The sequence below is a fragment of the Erithacus rubecula genome (genome assembly GCF_903797595.1).
Source record: "Erithacus rubecula genome assembly, contig: scaffold_417_arrow_ctg1, whole genome shotgun sequence".
NCBI lineage: Eukaryota > Metazoa > Chordata > Aves > Passeriformes > Muscicapidae > Erithacus > Erithacus rubecula.
In genome coordinates this window covers 39,487-45,073 of record NW_027635921.1, presented here as the reverse complement: position 1 = coordinate 45,073, position 5,587 = coordinate 39,487, and the positions used below count along the sequence as shown (strand labels likewise).

The 5,587-nt window shown below is 54.5% G+C and overlaps 1 long non-coding RNA gene across 1 annotated transcript; it reads left to right on the top strand.

The window, feature by feature from the left end:
- Positions 1-672: 672 nt before the first annotated feature.
- Positions 673-1,713, top strand: LOC306816186. Its single transcript, XR_013777595.1, has 3 exons — positions 673-709; positions 1,137-1,213; positions 1,368-1,713. It is a non-coding gene; the product is annotated as an uncharacterized lncRNA (long non-coding RNA).
- Positions 1,714-5,587: the final 3,874 nt, after the last annotated feature.

Here is a 5,587-nt window from a genome sequence, read left to right as displayed (position 1 = left end):
CAACAGGGTTACAGGTTGCATTCTGACCTAGCCAGTGGTTTGGTCTTTATATTACTATACCTTTATTTTCATCTTCTCAGATAAAAACTGCTATTCTAAATCCCATATCTTTGCCAGGGAGCTCCTTAATTCCAAGTGATATTAATTTAGAGGGAGGGAGTTTACATTTTCCGTTTCAAGAGAAGCTCCAGAGCTCCTCAGCAGACACCTGTCTGTCAAACCAAGACAGTGCCCTGCTGCAGCTCCATCCCCATGGCAGGATCCGCGCTGGATGATCCCCAGGGACCCCCGGTGGGCAGAGCCCCCCTGAGCCCTGGTGCTGCTGATCCGTGTTGGGAAGACACCTGGCTGGGGGCTCCACATCCTCCCCGTGGCCTGGATTTTCTCTGCATTTCTCTTTGTCCTTCCCAAACACCCAAAACCAGGGTAAAAATAGAGATGTTAAATAACGACCTGCTTGGGGACACGGGGGGATCTTCCAGGGGATGCGGGGGACGCTCGATTCCAGGGATTTGAGGGGTCCTGGGAGGGACCTGGGGGTTGCTCAGGGCGTTGGGCACCCCAGTTCCAGCGGCTCTGGCTGCGCTGGGAGAGGAGGAGGAGCGGCAGGAAGAGGAGGAGCGGTTTTAGAGCCACGCGCGTCTCCCTTCTGCTCGCTGAGGTCGCAGCTCCCCCGGGTCCGGCAGCATCGCCCCCCAAAAACCCGCAGGTGAATGGGGAGGTGGTGCTCGCCCCAAATCCATCATGGGGGGGGGGGGGGCTCCAGGAGGGTTTCATTTTGCGGTTCAGGGGATGTTTGGATCTTGCAGGACCCCAAAGCCGAGCCGGAAATGCCCCTCTCGGGGTCTTGGCCGCTCCCATGTGGGATCGCCCGGTATCGGCGGGGACGGGGCAGTTTCGGGTCTGGGGATCCCCGGCAGAGCCGGGGGGGAAGGCGGGAGCCCCGGAGCGGGGAGAGCGCAGAGGGGCTATCCCGGAGCCGGGGGACCCCCGGCAGCCTGGAGGGGTGCGGGAGGTTGGTGCTGAGCGGGCTCCGGGCCCCCGAGGCTGAAAGGGGCGCTGACTGCTCCAGCTGCCCTTGGGCAGCGCCACCATCAAACCCAACGCGCTCAGCCCTTGTTTTCCACCCAAACCAGGATTTCCCAAACCTTTGGCTGCTTTGAGGAGGAGGAGGCCATGAGGACGAGGTCGATGTCCCGGGAGCCGCAGGCAGGTGAGGAGGAAGTCAGTGCCCCTTTCCCCCTGTGTCCTGCTCCATCTCCCAGCCCAGCACGGCCCCGGCTGCATCACAGTCCTGGGGGGATCTCCTTGCCTTTCCCTCTGGCACGGAGGCAAATCCCATCCTCTCCTTGTCCTTCCTCCCCCAGACAAGGAGCTGAGCACGGACAGCAGGGAGGACAAATCCCCGCGGCACAGCCTCGGGCAAGAGGCCGTTTGCAGCGGCTCCACGGCGCAGGAATGCAACGGGGAGGAAAAGCCCCGCAGATCCCGCAGCAGGAGGGGCTGCAAACGCACAGCCCGGGGATCCCAGCAGGAAAGAGCCAGCCCGGGCCGGGGAGGCGGCCGGAGCTCGGAGCTGGGGCTGCGTGAGCAGCTTCACCATGGGGAGAAGCCCCACAAGTGCTCGGAATGTGGGAAGGGCTTCAGGTGGAGATCCCAGCTGATCAGACACCAGAGAATCCACACGGGGGAACGGCCCTACGAGTGTGGGGAGTGTGGGAAAACATTCAGCCAGTTATCAAACCTGACTGTGCACCAGAGGAGACACACTGGGGAGAGACCCTACGAGTGTGATAAATGCAGGAAGAGGTTTGAGAGCAGGTCCAGCCTTCTGAGGCACTTTCGCACTCACTGGCATGAGAGACCCTTCTGCTGCCACAACTGCGGGAAGGGATTCAAGCGAAACTCCAACCTCCTCACCCACCAGCGCATCCACACTGGGGAGAGACCCTACGAGTGTCTCGAGTGTGGGAAGAGCTTCTCCGGGAGATTTTCCTTGACGAGACACCAACGAAGTCTCCACTGAGAAAAGCCCTGTGAGTTCCCTGAGTGCAGGAAAAGCTTCGTGCTGGCTCCCTGTGGCCTGGATTTTCTTTGCATTTCTCGTTGTCCCTCCCAGACACCCAGTACCGGGTTAAAAATGAAGACATTGAACTAAGACATGCCTGCAGACACAGGGAGATCTTCCAGAGGATGTGGGGGACCCTGCGTTCCAGGGACTTCAGGTTTCCTTGGGGGTTGCTCAGGGCTTTGGGCACCCCAGGCCCAGTGGCTCTGGCTGCACTGGGAGATGCTGACGGAGGTTCTGGGGCAGCTGATCAAGGACCCCCTGCCCTGACACCCTCCCCGTTTCCCCCTGACCCGGCTCCCGCTGTCCCCTGTCCAGGATCCTCCTCTCCCCACTGTCACTGCCCTTGCCCCCAGCTCATTCCTGTCCACACCACTCCTGCCCCTGTCCCAGTTCAGATCCCATTCCCGGTATCATTCCCTGTCCTGTTTTCTCTGCCTGGTTACTGTTCACATGTTCCCAGTCACATATTCCCTGTCCTGTTCCCCTTCTAGTATTCCTGATCCCAGTCCCATTCCCATATTTCCATTTCTATATTTCCAATCCCTTTCCCATATTCCCATTCCCAATCCTGTCGCCCTATCCCCATGTCTGTTCCCTGTCCCATATTCTAAATCTCCATCCCATAATATCTGCCCAATGTCTATTTCCATATTTCCTGTTCTGTTCCCATATTACCATTCCCTGTTCCCATTTTCATTCGCATTCCAATGTCCCTTTCCCAGTCCCCACTCTCTGTCCCTGTCCCCATTCCTGCTTGTTGGAGAGTGGAACAGAGAAGCCTCTCTGACTCCCTCCGACAGAGAACAGTATAGAAGAATTAAATTAAAAATGTTTTCACAAATTAAAATACAGGAAACCACACAGACATGAAATAGAGGTCTAAGTTTTAATATAAGGAATTTGAAATATTAAGTAGCATAGAAAATATTAAGTAGCATAGATATGAAGTAGAAGTTTAAATCTTAGTGTGAAGTACATAGAAATATGTTTTAAATACCATAAAAAGTAAAAGCCGTGGAATCTGCATTGAGACATTAAAAACTTAGTTCTAGACAAAATACAATTACTGTAGGAATATTTTGTATATTCTTCACATAGAACAGATAGGCCATATGCACAAGTTATATGTAGACTTTAGTATTACGGAATTCTAATAGGTTTAGGAGAAATTCGTCAGGTTCACGGTTTTGGCTCATTGGGTAATTTGTCAAAACAAATCCTTGTATTGGAGTCAGAGCTCTCTCTCACTCCTCTCTCTTTGCTCTGTCCTCCTCCACCACTCCCAACATGTGAGAGAAGAAGAGGAGGAAGATGAAGAAGAAAAGAACAGAAGAAGAAAGGCCAGGGAGCATCTGCCTCTGGAGACTCTGCACCAGCCGCAGCTTCGACCTCTTGCAGCAGAGAGCTGCTCCTGCTTCCATCGGGACTTTATGGCAGAGAGATTGAACAGGGACTGGAGAGCCTTGGGCTCTTTGCCTTGGAGCCTGACGTGCCTTCACAAGAAACAACTTTACAGCAGCCAGCAGCTGCTCTGCTCTGGGAAGATCTAAAGCCACAACCAATCCCCACAGCCGGTGCCAGTCCCGGTGCCGTTCCTGAGGGCGCCTCTGCCACGGGGGCCTGAGGGCTCCACAGCTCGGGCTGCCTGTGCCACACGAACCCTTCAGCCCTGCTGCTGCCCTTGGCCAGCTGCAGAGAGCACAAGGCTTTGGGCATTGCTCAGGGCCCCCAGCTGGCCACAGCAGCCCATCCTGCCAGCAGCCCTGGGCTCAGAGCCCTCCCTCCTGCTGGGGCCGTGCAGGGGCCATGGGCCTGCACCAGGCTCCTGTTCTTGGCACTGGGAGTGACTGGGAATTACTGCAAGCATGCTGAGGGACACTGGGATCATACTGGATCATACTGGCAGCAACTGGGACTGCACTGAGCATGACTGGGAGTGGCTGTGAGCAACTGGGATCAGGCTGGAACAAAGTCAGGGCAACTGGCAGTGATTGGGAACATGCTGGCAGCAACTGGGATATACTGGGAAAGGTTGAAACCATAGTGGTGGAAAATGGGAGCAACTGGAACCACATTGGATAATAATGGGAGCAGCTATGACTGTGCCAGGGCCATACTGGGATCCTACTGAAACTGGCTGGGATCATACTGGAATCAGACTAGGGGTGAGTGGAAAATTGCTGTTTGTGAGTGGAACCATGGTGGAGGTGACTGGGAGCAACTGGGCCCACACTGGGAGTGACAGGGAGTCACTCTGGGCATGGCTGGAATAATACTGGGAGTACCTGGGAATGACTGGGATCATATTGGGGTGACTGGGATTGTAGCAGAATTGTCTGGGATCATCTAGGAAGTGACAGGGATCATCCTGGAAGTGACTGGGACCATATTGGGAGTGACTGGACCCATACTGGGATCATCCTGGCAGCCACTGCAATTACAATGGGTATGAATGGAGCCTGATGGGGGTTACTGGGAACTACTGGGCCCATGTTGGGAGGCAAACATGGACACATTGGGAGCAACTGGAAGCTAATGGAAATAGGTGAGGGAACTGAGACCACATCTGGGATCATACTGGGAGTATATGGGATTATACTTTGGACAAGTGACAGAAACGGGTCATACTGGAGGCAGCTGGGAGTAACTGGGAAAGACTAGGATCATTCAGAGGTAACTAGAACCATACTGTGCAACTGGGATATACTGGGAATGTCTGTAACCATACTGGGGGGACTGGAACCACACCTAGAAGAGCTGGGGTCATGCTGGGGACAGCTAGGAGTGAGTGGGACCATGCTGAGGGGGACTGGGAGTATTCTAGGGACAGCTGGGATCATACTGGAAGGAACTGGGAACAACTGGAACTATTCTGAGAGACTTGAATCATACTGGGATCACACTGAGAGTTACTGAAATCACACTGGGATGGACAGTGGGCAGCTGGAATCATGCTGAGAGGAACTGGGAGGAAGTGCAAGTGACTGGGATTCACTGGAAAAGACAGGGAGTCACAAGGATCACACTGGATGCTGCTGGGGTCATGGTGGCATTGACAGGGAGCAACTGGAATCATACTGGAAGTGAGTGGAATTAGACTACATGTGGCTGGGATCATACTGTGAGTGGCTACAATCATACTGGGATTATAGTGGGTGTCAATGGACCCTGACTGGAGGCTACTAGGAGCTACCAGGCCCATGCTGGCAGCCAAATGCACACATAGTGGGATGAACTGGGAATGACAGGATGCATGCTGGTTACAACTGAGATGTACTGGGAGTGACTGGGATAATCCTGGGGGCAACTGACCCATGCTGAGGTAACTGGGAGTGCCTGGGAATGACTGAGAATGTTCACAGCAACTGGGATATACTGGGAGTGCCTGAGGCCATTGGGATGGTGACTGGGACAAAATTGGGAGCCACTGGGAATGTGCTGGGGAGTACTGGGGGCAAATGTGAGTGACTGGGGCCCTGCTGGGAGAGACTGGCATCATACTGGGAGTGACTGCGA